Source organism: Pinus tabuliformis, chromosome Q (genome assembly GCF_031772625.1).
Source record: "Pinus tabuliformis cultivar Carrire ecotype Pingquan chromosome Q, CPIR1, whole genome shotgun sequence".
Lineage (NCBI taxonomy): Eukaryota > Viridiplantae > Streptophyta > Pinopsida > Pinales > Pinaceae > Pinus > Pinus tabuliformis.
Genome location: NC_142296.1, coordinates 1,069,814,125 through 1,069,830,971, shown reverse-complemented (window position 1 = coordinate 1,069,830,971; position 16,847 = coordinate 1,069,814,125).

Sequence of the window (16,847 nt, the reverse complement as noted above, 5' to 3'; positions counted from 1 at the left end):
CTTACGCTTTCCAACTTGCTGCATTAACTTGGATTTTTCCTTTTCTAGGATCAACTCCTTTGCTTTGAGTTGACCGTTTTCCTATTCAAGGAATGATATAACATACTTTTCCCTTTACAAATTGATTGATAGCTCCTTGATTTGGTAGTCCTTATCCCTAATAGTTTGTCTCATGTTTGTGGTCTGATCCTCAGTCTCTGGATCAATTAGTTCAAACTCATGCTCAACTGTGTCTTTATCCTTTGCTGCCGATTCCTGCTTTGTTGATGAAGAAGGCTTGGCCCCTTTCTCTCTGTGAGAAGAAAACACAAGCCTCTACCCCTTCTTATACACTTTAGTCACCTCAGGTTTGGATAGCTGAGTCTTCTCCACTGTTTTTCTAGATGACCCCACCTCTGTTTGTTGTTTTAGCGCACTAGGAGACTGAGATGCTGCATTCTTCTCATGCCATTTCAAGGCTACTTCCAAAAAGGCTTCCCAAGCCATACCTTTCTCTGCCAGCTGGTGAAGGACAATGGTTTTGATGAGACTATGATGGAACAAGCTTGGGGAGTGCTCTTTGTCCTTTAATTGTATTTTTTCAGACATTTTGGAAATGCTCCTGAATAGATAATTACACATGTTGAGTGGCTTTTGAGAGGTGAAATGCATCAGGAGGCGAATATGATAGGCATACAACCTGGAGAATCTACCTTCACAAGTGAAGAACCTCATGAAAATTTTCATCAAAGGGGCATATTTCTCCAATAAATATCTGAAAGGCATGAGGTGAGTATGTGTATCTCTGTATGGCATCTTCAAGAAAGGCTTGTAGTATTCAAGATCTAGGCTCATTCCTTTGAACCAATATTCGCCATTGTCCAGTAACCCAGTTGCAATTGAGATAGAGGCCATTGAGAAACTGAACTCAACACCAGCAATGACAGCAGTTTCTCCTTTCAGTTGAGTTGCCACCCAATCTGTTAGTTGCTCATGAAATCCCACCTCGCTCACCCTTTTGCAAAATTCCAAGCAGTGGACATCCTCAAAGCATTGTTTGATGAAAGGATAGGAGTTGATTGTGTTGCAGTCTGATGGTTCATATCTGAGGATCTTCCCTCCTTTATGTTGTCTCTTTCTTTCTGGCGAAGATTCTGCCTCCATGATGACACAAAGCCCTAGCAGCAGGCAGCGAAAATAAGATGTGAGGTGTGAATGGAAATGAAGTGATATGAAGGTGATTTTTTGACAAAATGATGGGAGGGGTCTTGGGAAAGGTGAGAGGACTTTGAAAGCTGATGAAAATGAGTGGAGAGATAGTGGAAAGATGATTTTCTTGTAGGTGGAAACAACAGGGTTTATGATGAAACTTGCCCAAAAACCTCTAGGAATGATCTAGGGTTTTTCTTTTTGAGTGTTTAAACTTTGTTTTGAGGTGGGTAAAATGGTTAAAATGGCTCATTAAACATGTATGCAGGTGTAGGATATCATTTTACATGTTTTAGAAATAAAAAATAATGATGGCCATTTTCACCCTAACATTTCCCATGCAAATTTTGCTACAAACCCTAACTTGAAGAATCATTGACATGAGATGAAATTGGAAAAGCAAAAGATGGAGGATGATGATGTACTTACTTGTTCCTTAGCTTAGAAGTCAGTAAAATCAAGCTTGCAAGTGAAAAAATGAAGTTTGGGAGAGTTTTGAAGGATTTCGGGGCACTTTGTCCTACGCACAGTGTAGTGTTCTTGAGCGCAATGCAGTTCTTCTAAGCGCAGCACCGACCTCCTAAGCGCAGCGCAGTGCTTCTAAGCGCAACGCCTGCAATTTTTTGCTAATTTCACCTAGGAAAACAACTTTTTTTCTTTTTTGGACGAGATAGCTTGATAACAAAGAGTGAATAGGATGTGAATGAAGGAGTTTGGGGGCTTTTGAGTTTATATAGGGAAAGTTTCTTCACTTTTTCAAAAAGAAATGGGACCCACCCTCCTTTAGAAATTGATTTTCACTTTATGAAAACAGAGTTACCTTTACCATTGCAAACCTGAGATGTCCTTTACTTTCCTGAGTGCTAGAGCTTCTTTTTCTGGAACTTTTGGAACATGAGAGTATGAGGAGTGTGTGAAAAATCAAGATCAACTCCCCAAAAGTTGCTTTGTCATGTTTTACTCACTGCTGGTTTTATTCATGAAAATGATGGACCTTGGAAACCCTAGCGACCTAATGGATGACCTGAGACCTAATGGAATGATGATGATGACTGACCCATTTTTATTGTGACACCTTCATAAAGTGTGATAGGCGACTAGCATGAGTGAATTTCCAAAGAATGACTTCATCTTTAGACTGACCAAACAATGACCAAATTTGCTGTGTAAACCTAGTAGCAGAAAAAATTTGATTTTGAAAGTCCGGAAAAACATAGTAAAAGCATATTTGATCCAGGTGATAGGCTAACAAGACTGACACTAACATGATGACAATTTTGGTTGTGTAGAAAAATAAGGTGATTAAGATGATGAAAATTAGCCTTCAACACCAACAAAAAACGAAGAACTTGAAATGATGAACAACCTTTGAGGAGGGTATTTTGTAAGTAAATAGGGCTCACATGTATGGCTATGACCCAACTGATTTTAACTATTAATTTTCCTCTTTTCCTCACCATATTCAATCCCCAACCACTATTGTAACACCCTCCTCCCACATTTACCCAAGCTAACCAGTCCACTAGGGTAAACATGTGACAAGAGGCTAATATGATGTGGTTCAATTCCCCATGTAAAGTTAAGCATGTGGAACCAACAAAACAAAACCAATCTAACCTTCCTCAGGAGCTACAAACCCTTGAGGAGGAAACTATCCCTTCCAAGTGCTTAACCCCTAAGATAACTTGTCATTTTTTTGATCTGAACCCTCAACTGCTCCCATGAAAATCGATGCATGCGACTGAGGACCTCCAGTCGCTCCTAAAGCAAGGCATGCCAGCACCTGTGGCCATTTTCAGGAAGTTCTGAGCTAACGAGCCTAGATTCTGTGCCACTTTTTTAGGGCTAGGACTCAAGCCACTACCCAAAACCTCATGAAACTTTCAGAAATGATAAATAACAATGAAATAAGTCTACTAATGCAAAGATTGATACAAGGACTTGACTAAACCCTTACTAGCCATGATAGTAATTTCGTCAAACATATCACAAATATGAAATCTACAAGTCATAACAACAGATCTGAGCATAGGGGTCTCATACTTATCTGAGATTCGTAAAGAAGGATTGATGCCTTATCACAATAGTTGCATTATCATCTATTAGGTCATATATTCATTCACATCTCATATACTAATCAAATCATGATGAGAGCCATAACCAAAGTTTGTCATAAACCATACTTATAACCAACATATAACCAAAAACAATAGCAAAGATATAACATCCATAAGAGCACATATGAACAAGTACATTTATACATGAAATACCAAAGGAGAAGGATCTCTTATTAATGAATGCATAAGCCAACCAAGTCAGGGACTTCCATGAACCACCCAACCATAGATTAGGCTGAACCAAATATTTCTTTCAATAATCACCCCTGTGCCATATTCCAAGCATGAATGTGGGACTCACAACAAAACCAACTAGGGATTCCTTAGGCTTTACCATATATCCCACCAAGGGATTCCTAGGCCTGAAACCCTCATCAATACAACCAGGCTTTACCGCAATCCCACTAGATCACTAGGCCTATACAAGCATGGATGCCTCTAGATCTCTCCACCTAAAACGTGAGGAATTTGTTTGTCTCAACCTCTCAACTTTATCATGTATCCTGCCATTACCGATCAAGGGATTCCTACACCAACAAGGTCACTACCCTTTAATGTTTACCGTGTATCTCGCCATTATTTGTCAAGGGATTCCTAGGCCCAATCAAGGGTAATAACAATCATTATTTATCGTATATCCCAACCCAAGATTCCTAAACCTTGTGATTCAAGAAAAAATGGCTTGTTCAGATTCAAGAACAAGATTTATGTACTAGATGACAGTGAGCTCAAAAATATTATCTTAAGGGATTTTCATGTCAATCTGTATGCAAGTCACTTGGGATATCATAAGGCATTGACAACAGTCAAGAAATTCTATCATTAGCTAAACTTGATGAAAGAGGTGGTTGAGTTTGTTGCGAGATGTTTGGAATTTCAGCAGGTAGAAACAGAGTGTAAGCATCCAAGTGGTTTATGACAATCGATTTTGATTCTAGAGTGGAAATGGGAGGTCATTTCCATGGAGTTTACTACGGTTTTTTGAGGACATCAAAGCAACATGTTTCCATCATGGTTTTGGTAGACAGGTTAAGTAAGGTAACTCACTTCATTGCAATTAAGTCTACGAATTTAGCTAGTGAGGTAGCTCAAATTTTCATTAGGGAGATAGTGATATTGCATTGTGTTCCTAAGAAGAGCATATCATAGAGAGATGCTAGGTTCACTTCCATGTTTTAGAAAGAGTTGTTTGTTGGTTTGGGGATAGATTTAGCCTTCAGTACAACTTATCATCCATAGAAATATGGAAAGGAAGAGAGGGTCTAGATGATTCTTGAGGACATGTTGAGGATGTACATTATGCATCAACAAAAGAAGTGGAAAGATTATCTTCCACTGGTAGAGTTTATGTATAAGAATGGGTACCAGGAGTCCTTGAAGATGAGTCCATTTAAGGTTATTTATGAGCGGAGTTGTAATACTCTTATCAGCTAGAGTGATCTAGTGAATAAGGCATTGGTTGGAATGGATATGTTGGCAGATATGGAATATGAAATGCAAGTTATTAAAATGAATTTGAAGGAAACAGAGGACATGAAAAGAGCTATGCAAATCAACACCGAGTATTTAGGGAGTTTCAAGTTCAGGAGCATGTGTCTTGCGCATCAAGCCCAAGAGGAGATCCTTGAGGATTGACATCATATGCCAAGTTGGCACCTCAATATTGTGGGCCTTTCAAGATCCTTGAGAAGTTGGACCGGTGGCCTACATAGTTGCACTACTGTTGACAATGAAATTCTATGATATTTTCCATGTTTCATTGCTTAAGAAGTATGTCCAAGATGTTGATCATGTGATTTACTGCTCTTTATTGCAGGTCGAGCCAAAGGGAGAATTCCAGTCAGAACCTTAGTGCATATTATAGTGGAAATAACTCATGCTCTGAAGCCGAGAAATCAAGCAAGTTAAAGTGTAGCGGAAGCACTTTTGGCCCGATGAAGCCACATGGGAGATGGTGTATTAAATGTGGGCTTTATATCCTTCATTATTTGTTGGGTCAAGAAAATGAGTTTTGGTATATGTATGTATATATGTATATGGTTGTAGATACTGCAATGAGTTGTGTTATAAAGCTCCAATAAGTGGTATGATTGTCATGTTTGTTATGTTGGTCATAGTTTGTAGTAGGTGTTCATTGTAAATATTGCATTGAGCTATGTTATAAAGCTCCATGGGAAATATGTTTTGGTTTTCAACAATTTTACTGGTCATAGGTGTCACAGAACACCGAGGACAGTGTTCTCTTAAGGGGGAGGGGTTTGTAACATCCCCAAGTTAAAAGTTCATGTAATAAAGGTTAATAAAGGAAAAAATAATAAGACCAAGGTCATGGGACACATATTCCAAGTTGAATGTTGGGAAAAGTACTATAGTGGGCATCACTTTCGGTTTATTAATGGCTAAGGAAATTGGCAAAGGCATTGGCAAAGGAAAAGAGGAATTAATTGGAATTTTATTTATGAAATAAAAGAAAATAAGAGAAAATGAAGGTGAAGAGACACATATTTGCATGAGAGGGAAATTAGAGGGAAAATTAAGGAAAATGAAGAAAATAGAGGCCTTAATGATAAAAAGGCTTTTGAGGATCGGTTCACAACTTTTGTCTGGGTTTAACCTTTTGACAATTTAGATTTTGTTTCTCACACTTTTGCACACTTAGAGAAATCTTGGAGCATGTGGGAATTCACTTGGATTGGAGAAAGAAGGCAAAGTACAAGTAAGGAAAGCAAGGAGAAGATTGGATCAACAACTTCAGTAGGAATATTTTTTGGGTAACAGGTTGCATGTGTGATTTCCTAGTTGAGATGTGAATGCATGGTACATGAATTTATTTATTTGGTTATTTTGTTTTCAATGGCATGGGTTTGAAAATGGTTTTAGCCTTTCCTTTCCATTTCTTGGATAACCATGGTGTGATGGGATTCATTTCTGGTTGAGCTTTGGATTGAGAGAAGGCTTTTGGATTTGGGTGAGGTGGTCTTAGGAAAACTCCTAAGGGTTGGGGTGGAGATGGTTTTCTCAAAAAAGTCCTTGACAAGTGAGTGGAGACAGGAAAATTCCTCAATGGATGGTGAAGGAATTATGAGGCATCCAAGCTTGTTTTGGTTGTGATCTCTTGACCAGTTTTGTCGATATCATGGTAGTTTGAGGGTCGGGGTGGTTTAACCTCTAGATTCCCTTGGTTGTTTATGTCTTAGTTTATCCCATGAGATCCCACATTCATGCTTGGAATATGGCAGGAGGGTGATTGGATGAAAGAAAGATTTGGTTTAGCTCAATCTATGGTCAGGTGGTACGTGGAAGTCCCTCACTTTGTTGGCTTTTGCATAAGTAATAAAGATCTATTTTCCTGTTGTGCTTTATGAGAATTCATACTTGTTATTAATTGTTTTTTATGTCATGGTTAATATCCTAGTTTTATGTTGGTTGTAAACATGATTTAAGATATGTTCTAGCTATGGCTTTTGTTATGGTTGATAAGTTGATGAATTCATGGGCGAATAAGTGTTGTTGCAACTACTTGAGAGAACATTATACCTCTCGATGATTCACAACTAAAGAAAAAATATTTACACTCAAATATGAAATCATGACCTGTAGCTTACATGTTTTCCATGTGTTTGACGAAATGCCTATTATGTTATGGTCTTTCTAGGTCAAGTTTGCGACTCAAGTTTGTATGTTTAGGTTTGTCATAGAAGTTACAATCATTTATGGGAAGTGGTATGGAGGCTAACCTGGAAAGGTGGCTCAGATCTTGGGAATGCACCCTCTGAACTGGAGATTTTGGGCAACAACCGTACTCGAGCAGTGTTGTGCATGTGGTTGGAGGCCTATAACCACACCTTGTCTTAGTCATGCATGTAGATGGGGCTCTAGGTCAGTTAAATAAGGTTACAGCTCAGGGATTGACCACCTTGGGTGTTTCTTCAGCTCCTGGGTGATCTGTAGTCCTCGTAGGATGCTAGTTTTTTGTCAATAAATCTCAGTTGTAGGCCCCACTTCCTTAACTATAACAAGGAGGTCATGTCATGTCATAGTGGTACTCTGCTTCACTTTTGCCCGGAGGGCTTGTAAAAGTGGGTAAATGTGGGAGGGGCCATGTTAAATAATCTTTAAAGTACTGGTATGAAAATGGGGTATAATTTTTTTTATTTTTCTCCAAATCCATTAAACTTAGAATAACCCTCACTATCATATTCGCTTCATTGCCTCGAATCTGGGGATATAAAATTTTTCTTCATTCTGCCCTCTAGATTGAAAGCTAAGGCCTCTCAAAGAACTAGTCTTGACACCTTAACCTTCTGCCACATGGTAGTTTACCACTGGTTCACGTGGACTATTGGGCTCTTAAACCAGCCGGCAAAATTCCCCTACTTGCTCACTTGGTGTATCTCTTATCACACCGCTTTGTGCTTCCAGGCTTTCGACAACAAGTTGACCTATCTGGCAGGCCTCTTTCCACCAATAGGCTACCTCCAACGGTACAAGCCCTACCACATACTCCCCTTATGTCATCCTTCTCCCACCTACTCGGTGCTCTTTAGAATCATACCTCATTAACTGTCGGGGCCTCACCGTCAGGCTTACAAGTGAAGTGGGGCCACTCAACCTCCTCTTATCTTGGAATTCCTCTGCCCATGCCCATGCCACATCACCTTGACTCAATAATCCTGACATTCCTCCGCCTGCTACTTCGAGATAGCGTGTGCGGGCTGACTTGGCCATGGGTCCTTCTTCTGCCCATTAAAATATCGTCAGGCTTGTGTGTCTCACAACCGAAACTAGCTTACGTCACTCCACTAGACCCTTCTTGGCACCTTCTTTGTCCTCACCCCTAATATCTTCGGGGTGAGACTTACAAGGTCACATCGGTTGATGTCATCCTAATGCTTACTCTCGGTGCATCCATATTTTCTTCCGGGTTGGGGCTAGGCCACTTAGCTAGTGGGCCACCCTTCCAGCCAATGAGGTGACGAACAAGAACACATCTTACTGACACGTCATTCCGGCGCACCGAACCGGTGCCTTTAACTGCTGTTTCTTTTGTTAGCGCAGATGGGGTCACTCCCTCATGTGTTCCTTTCTCCTAGTTGGTACACGTGGCAATTATGCCACATCATCTATCTCCTTTCACTCCACTGAATTTCGCTTGCGCTCTCACAAATGTTTCGAGGTGAACCTAATGGGATGACCAGTCAAGGGGACCATCACTAACCAATAATATGACTGCTAGGCTGGAATTTCAACCAACTCATTCTAGCTGACATCATCCCCGTAGATCCCATTAGTGAAAAAAACTAACTTTCAGGGTCTGCCTTCCAGGCTCTCACCTCTAAACCACATAGATGTTTTTTTTCGAATCATGAGGGAGAAGAATTAGATTGTGCCAATGGGTAGCCTCCTGTTGTAGTGGCTACAACCACCCTCCAAAATTTTTCCTTAGCTTCGTTTTGGAGCCTCCCTACCAACCATTCTTAGCAACATGTCTTGCACTGTCAAGTACATGAGCTTCAATGGTTTTCTAGCAGATTTCCAGCCTGTGCATGATAGCTTGCTTCACTCCCCTCACAGGCTGCTACTCTGGACTTGGTCCAGCTGCTGGCTAAGAAACTCCCTCAAGAAATTGCGCAATTCTGGAGGGGAACCAACCTTCCCTCTAGAAATTTCGCAAATCTGACTGGCAACCTGCTGGGCTTAGAAATTGCGTAATCATGTCAGACATTCTTCCCAGTGAAAGCTGTGCAATCTGGCCCAATAGTGATGCTCAACCCAAAAATTGCGCAATTCTGGGCAGCAGTCAACTTCTCCTCCCAGAAATTGTGTAATCCCTCTGGACAACCAGCCCAACTTCCTCCTAGAAATTGTGCAAAATTTCCCCTCAGTCAAGTAGGTTGTTGCATGTGCCCTTAGGTTGACCGGTTCCACCTGGGACCGAGAAAACTTGACTTGCATGCATGGGATGATTTTTCCTGAAATAGAAAAAAGGAAACATGCAAAAGAATCCCTATATTTTAGGGAGCTATTTTTAGCAGCCGGAGGTTACATGTAAGGATCATTTTAGAAACTTTCCTCCAAGTGTCACTTTTTCCTAGATTTGTGGCATGCACATCATGAGCCTAAAACTTATTTATTCGATGCTTCAGAGCTCATTCTTCACATCGATATTGGAGCTTTGACATCCCACAACACATCCAGGAGTCTTCGACACATCCATCTCAGCTATTTTTGGGTAAGTCTGCTTAACTTTTGTTTTGCAGCATTTCTGTCACTTTTTGTGTTTTGGATTGTGTGAGTGTTGTCTACTTCATTTCAATGAACACTTGCTATCATTTGCATGCATATTAGCTTGTACAAGCACCATTTCAATTTTCGTTAGCATCTCATTGTTGTCGCATGCATGACATTGTTTTGCACGAACGATCACCGATTCGGCAACTCGTCTCACACACATGCATGTTGTTCCATTTTCTAAATCTTGCATTCATTGTTTGCATGCATGATGATTCACCTCTTCTTACACACAGTATCACCATTCATTCACATATTCATTTTCTTTCAATTGCCCGTTGGCGGGTCTGGGCAACCTTGGCCCGGAATCTGCCTCACCAAGACAACATTGAGCAATTATGAGAGGGAAGGCTTTGCTTCCTCCCAGAAAATGCGTAATTATGGCCAGTGACTACCCTCTAGTCTTTCCTTGTGCAATTCTGAGAGGTAGTGATTGCTGGCCCAAAAAATTGCGCAATGCAGTCCCTAGGCCTGCAACACTTGCCAGCTGAAATTGTGCATTATGAAATCCCAGCACCCAACAGGCTAGTCTGGATTGCGCATTGTGCAATTCCAGTAGTCAACCAGCCTCCCGACAGTTTGAACTTCCTTTTGCGCAGTTCCGACAGTTAGTCTCTCGGCCTCCCAGTGAAAATTGCACAATCCTTGCCAGTCAATCCCCAGGTATGTAGCATGTCATCCCTCAATTTTTTTTTGGTTTTAACTGACATATTTCTTTCCATGCATGTTGGTAGATATAACAGGTGTTCATCCGTCTCTTGGTAGTTCAGGATCAATGGCCTCCAAGAGAGCAAGATCAAAGGACACTTACGGAAGCGCAACTGGAGCAGCAGTCGAGCTAGTGTCTACGAGTTTGTCGATCCATGAAGACACCAAGATGATCATAGACAAAGACATCAGGTTTAAATGGAAATAGGTCAATGATGCATTCTTAGGCATGTTTGGGGAAGATATCGAAGACCGCCACGTCTATGTGAACATTCACAAGTCCATCTTGTACCAGATTACATGTAGGTATCTCGCATTCCCATGCGCGGATATGATACATTGGATCATCTCGCACACTAATCCCGAGACGATGACATTGAGCAGTGTCAGCGGGATGGAGATTTCTACCTTCAGGGCATAGGATTATCAGCAGATGTACCATTTGTCGAAGCCAGTGATCACCATGGAGACACCTTTTAGCCTACCCAACAGCAATGCCAACTCCAGGGATATCTTGAAGAACTGGGTAAAGGAGCTAGCCAAATTTAGGATGACACCCAACCAGATTTACAAGATGAAGATACTACGGAAGGCATATCAATACTTTGTCATATTTTCATGTCACTTGTATGGCCAAGAGAGCACGGAGACCTTCCTACAGAGTTGGGTGATCGTGTTGGACCAACTGGCTAGTGAAGGAAAAGCATGCAACTGGTCCAACATGTTGGCTCACAGGCTAAAGGAACAGTTCACAGGAGCTCGGTAGTCGCGCAAAGGTCAGCGAGTAGAGATCTACATGTCTGCTTACATCTTGGATGCAATCTGTGCCTGTCAGGAGTTCCCGGGCATGAAGTGGGCATGGACATCGATGGAAACCTCTGTTAATACTTATTGTAAATTGTTTTCCGAATGCAGCTTCATAGGAGTTATCACACAACTGTCAGATCATTTTGTCACCTTGGTGTACAAGATGATATTTGAGCAGGATCCACCTTGCATGTTGAAGGCAATAATGGAGGCACTGATTGATATAGCAGATTGGTACGCCTCACCATCCGACACCTTCATACGGATGTACAACATGGATAAGCCTCCGCATGTTTTTCCTAAGTTTTCCATGGACAATCTCATCATGCAAGAAGTATCTTACCACATCTCGGCAGGACTGTCAGCTAGGTTGCACCAGAAGAAGAAGGCACCTTAGCCCACTCTTCCATTACGGATTGAGTTGTATGAGATACGGAACCTCAAGCATGCGGATGTTGAAACAGAGGAGATCAAGAAATATCCTTTCGACGTCCGAAGTTTCAATCCATATGGCCCGCATTGTATTGTGAAATATCACTGCACGAGAGTAAAATTTCAGTGGATCCACGGGGCATGTCATTGGGCAGAGGAAGAGCCATGAAGATATTGTTACATCTTCTCCAGGCCCAATGAATCGGTCAGCATCGCTATGGAATGGTTAGCAAAGAAGCGTGAAGGAGCATCCAGGAGAGTAGCAGCAGCAGAGGTAAACATACCAGCGTGCGACAAAGGAAAGAGGAAGATTGTTGATAGCACGGAGGCAGAACAAAGCTGCAAGTTCAGAGCAGACCCACTTGTGTAGAAATTAGCTTTGGCAATAGAGGCGAAGAGGCAACAACACGATAGGAGGATTGCGTAAAGGCTGAGAGAAAAACAAAGGATGGAGGAGATAGCGAAGAAGTTGCATGAGTTGAAGGAGCAACTCCAGAAGGAATAGGAGTTGCGCAGAACATGTACAAACAGATGAAACTGTGCCTGTATAGGTAGTAAACTCATCCGAACAGCTGACACCAAGAAGACAGGGTGAGCAATTGCAGGAGTAGGACTTTTATCAAGAGATTGAAGAAGCACTTGAGCAGATGGATATGGATATGGAGCAATAAGAGTTAGAGCAAGACATCGACCTCATGCCTTACCACCAAGAGGTTGACCTACTAGCTTCACCGGATCTGTAAGTGGAGCAAGTTCCAAGCGACTAAGGAGACACTAAGATCCTTGGAGACAATATGGAAGGAGAGATGCACAACATATCCTTTGACCAGTTGCATCATAGAGTTGTGAAATTGCGCAGAGTGTCTACTACGAACAACAACACATCTCCTGCGTAGTTTGAGGGACGAGTGATTATGTCTGACGTGTGCAAGCATCCAGTAGCATTGACTGATGCTACCGGATCATATGCCAAAGCCACTAGCTTGAGTGTTCGCTTATTGATATCTGAGAATGAGTGAATGGATAAGGAGTTACAGATGGCCAAGCAAGGAGGAGAACTGGTTATAGCATCTGCCTGAGCAGAGTTGAAGAAGGCAATACTAGATGAAGTATTATCCCTTGAGACAATCATGCGGGTGTTGTATTCCAAGTTTGGTACCGTGCATAAAGCAGTTGTCCATCTCAATGGTTGGTAGCAATGATGTGCTAGGAGAGCATGTATCTTGTCAAACGTGCATACTGTTGTTGATTACATGCAAACATGGACAATGAGATACAAGGGAGCCTCATTACACTTGCCCAAGATGATGAAGCCCAGAGCGGTCGAGCTGAAGGCACGCATTCAGAGTCAGATCTAGAACTATGAAGAACTCCCGCAGCTCATCACTAGTTTGCAGGCTTCCCATGCATGGGTATTCAGAAGTATGGATGTTTTTGTGTGCGCACATGCGATCCCATCTATCGGGACACTCACCGAGGAAAAGACAAAGGCACAAGTCCGACTGGAGCTTGACTCGTACTTTGACGAGTTGATGCGCATAGCCACCAGCATAGACTTGGTGATTAGTGTAGACACCATGCATCAGTATGTCGCTGGTCCAGCCGCACTCAAGACAATGATGCGCATGTTATTAGACGAGTTGGATAGAGGATCCAGAGAAGTGTACCCAGATTCTACAGATGCAAGGGTTCGTTTCTGGAAAGATGTCACCATAGTGTACACGGACACCATCGCGGAATACCAAGCTTGGAATCAGTTCGCTACTGTCGACCATTGTGAGGATGTCGAAGAGCTAGTATTCCCACCATTTTCCAAGTCATAATGACGTCTTGCACGTTTTTCTCAAGCCTATTTTGTCTCACATGGGTACATGTGTAGATTGTATGTAATGTCTTGTCAAGTGGAAGTTCAAGTGTTGATAGTTGGATGTAACAATCATAGAGTAGTTTAAGAGTCATGAGGATAGATGAACAATCACAAAGGGGAATGTCAAGGGCCAACCCACCTTTTGCTATATATAGTCCCTCATAACTCATTGTACAAGCTTTTGGTCATCCAATCTTCCGATAGGAGTATCTTAGAGAAAGCTTGGAGAGTATTGTAACGATCCTTGGATTTTCCACCATGCAAAGCTAGTATATCTCTTTGGAGGAGCAGACGGCAGTGACTATAATGTTCCGCTATCAGAACTAGTGGTTGGCAATGGTTGTATTGTATGACTGGAACTTTCACTTCTTGATATAATAGAGCCAACACGTTTCATGCATATGTTGTATTGTATTTCAGCTATCTTGTTTACTCTAAATGATATATGTATCTATTTTTACACATGTGTGTATAGAATCTTCCTATATAAGTATGTAGGAATCTTATTGAAATGTGTTGTTGGTTTAACCATCACTTTGGATTGCTAGCTCACTTGCCTTCCAGTTTGTGATGCATCTTTTCTCGTGCGTTCCATTCTTAACTCTGTGCTTTCACAAGTTTCCAAGAGGTGCACTCACCTCACCCTCCGTGTGTTAGAACTGTTCATGCACCTTCCTTGACTTGCGGCATATGTTAAACCCTTGCTACCAACAGGGAAATCTTACTTTCCTCTGTGCGCAACTGCGGTCAAGGCGATACCGTACGACGCACTGCTATGAATTCTACACCAAACGGTCTAAGGTATAGTTGGGACTTCTTATAGGGGAGATCCCCTGACATGTTGGCGAGTCCAGCACCGTCAACATTTCTCGTGCTAGAAGGAGGTCCAGATGATTAGCTATGTCCTCTCATCCTATTTTGAACCTTTGCACATCTATCATGTATTCCGTTATACTCACCCCTCCACAATGTTTTTCGCATGCCGAACCTCTCGACATCACGAGGGAGTTTTCTGATCTCTTGTCCGAATTCACATATGATGGTGAAGGTGAAGTGGTCTGGACTATGTTCTTATAAGACTTCTTTGCCATGCTTAACAAGGCAGATGAATGTTATGATGAAGAGGCCAACCTTCTGCTTGCACACACACTTCGTGAATCCCCACAATGGTGGTGTTGTAGTTTGCCTCCTGGTAGCGTGCACTCACTTGAGCAGTCCTGTGATCTCATTGAATATACTTTCCATCATTTTGATCCAGAACCTCTTGACAAATTTTTTTTACAACAACAGAAGGCCCCACATGAATCACCTATGTAATTTTGGGAACGCTTCCGTGTGTTGCAATTTCAAGCTCCGAAAAGTCAAATAAAATTTCCATATCTTTGGGATGGATTTAAATATTGTCTTAACAAATCAGTGAATCCCAAGAAGAAGTTCGAGCTCAAGCCCCGCTCAGCATACTTTGGTGATGGCGCTGCGCAATCATAGATAGACACAGTCGCTATCACAAGTGACTGTTTGTTGTCCCTTCATCTAACAACTCCACCACTGCAGAGTGATGTGGGAGAGCAGGCATACACATATGTTCAACCATCACATCCTCCCGACATCGCTCCTTCCGATTTTCGTGCAAGCTTGGTTGTGAATCCATTGGGTTATCACATGCATTTTGTACCTCAACCTCCGTCTTCGTACTCGGATGATCCTTCGGATTACACTGTCTTGTGTTCTTCCATTCCAGACTCTACACTTGTTGTGAACAAGGATCAAGCTATCGACGAAGTTAGTGTTGCACAACCAACCTGTGTTGTCATTCATGAAGAGTATGATTGGGAGCTTGAGCATCAATCCTCGACGAAGGATGACTCCCTTCCATCCGAGCCTCCTCTGTTCTTTCCTGACATCTTTGGTGATTCTATCATCCATGATTTCGCATGTGTATCTCCATCTACGGATGCACCCATTATTGATCATTCGCAGAACACACCGGATGTCAGTCCATCATCCGACAATGGAGAGGATAAATTATTCATTGAAAATCCACTTGACTTTTCATCTGCTTTTTCTAGAAACACAGAGGGTGAATTTGTTCGCTTCTCATCTACCCCTCTATTTGATTCATCAGATCATGAGGATGCCAATGAAATCATTGATTTTGCTAATCGTAGCTATTGTGATCTATTTACTCCCATATTCAATAACAATGATGATTCTAACGCAGTTGATTTTTCGAATCGACCTGTTTATGATGATATATCTATTGATGAAGTCGAAACCCCCTAGACTGTCGAGGCACTTTAGCCTGAGTAGATGGTTATGTTAGGCCCTCGCTGTCCTGAAGTTAGTTTTTCTTCTGATTAGGAAATTGTTGAAACACCCAAGGCTCCTCATCACTCATCTGTATGCATTGAAGATCAATCCCACACACATATCATGCTTCATCCAGTCGAACTACATGATCCCATTGCTCATGCATTGGAGGAATCTTACATAGCAAGCATACATGCATTACGAAAGTTGTCTTTGTTTCTTTCATTTACTTGCATGTCACAGTCAAGAGTATGCGTATACTTAATGGTTGCATACAGTGTCACACGACACCATGATAAGTCCACGGATTGCATTTCATGCACTTGCATTCACGTATGTTCTATGGACACATTTAAACTTGGAGTGTGTTTGTCTTCATTTTTATATCTTTCATGTTTGCTGGTTTCCACAGATGTGTTGTTCGCGAACCACGCCGTCACCAACATGGGTTGACCAATGCATCGATGGCTGCATTGGAAGTATCACTTCATGTGAGCAGACCCATGCACTGTTAGCTTAGGAGTAGTAGTGTTTTCTTTTGGTTTGTTTTCTTGCATGTGTGTTTGCTTCTTACCTTCTACGTTTGTTTACTTGCATGCATGTTTGCTTACTTGATTTTCTTTCACATTTACTTCTGCTTCTGCTTTGTTTTGTGTTTGTTTTCTTGTTTACATTTGTAGGTTAGTTTCACATGAAACTGTGTGCGACTCTTGAAACAAGTTGGGTAAAGTACAAGAGGACTTGTGTAGTTATCAATACTTGGTTATCTGTCATCTTGCCTCTGTATGAAGAACTTGTTATCTTCAATCCATGATATGTCGATGGAAAATACGTACTGTTCGAAGTGAACCTTGGTGAAAACACAATTCTTGCGCGCTAACTAGTGTCACCTACTCTAGTTGGTTGTTTTGGGTTAACCCTTGTCAGCTCAGTCAAGTAGAGTAAGGTGAGGGGGAAAACCTTAAAAAGCATGTCAGAGGTATATATAAACTACTTCTCTGAAGGAACAACCTCTTCTACTCTCAATAAGTCAGGATCCCTCTTCCGCCTCTGAAATGAATAAGTTCTATGCACAGTTATGAAAATGAAAATTGAAAAAAATGAAAAAGTGAAAAATTTCAAAAAAA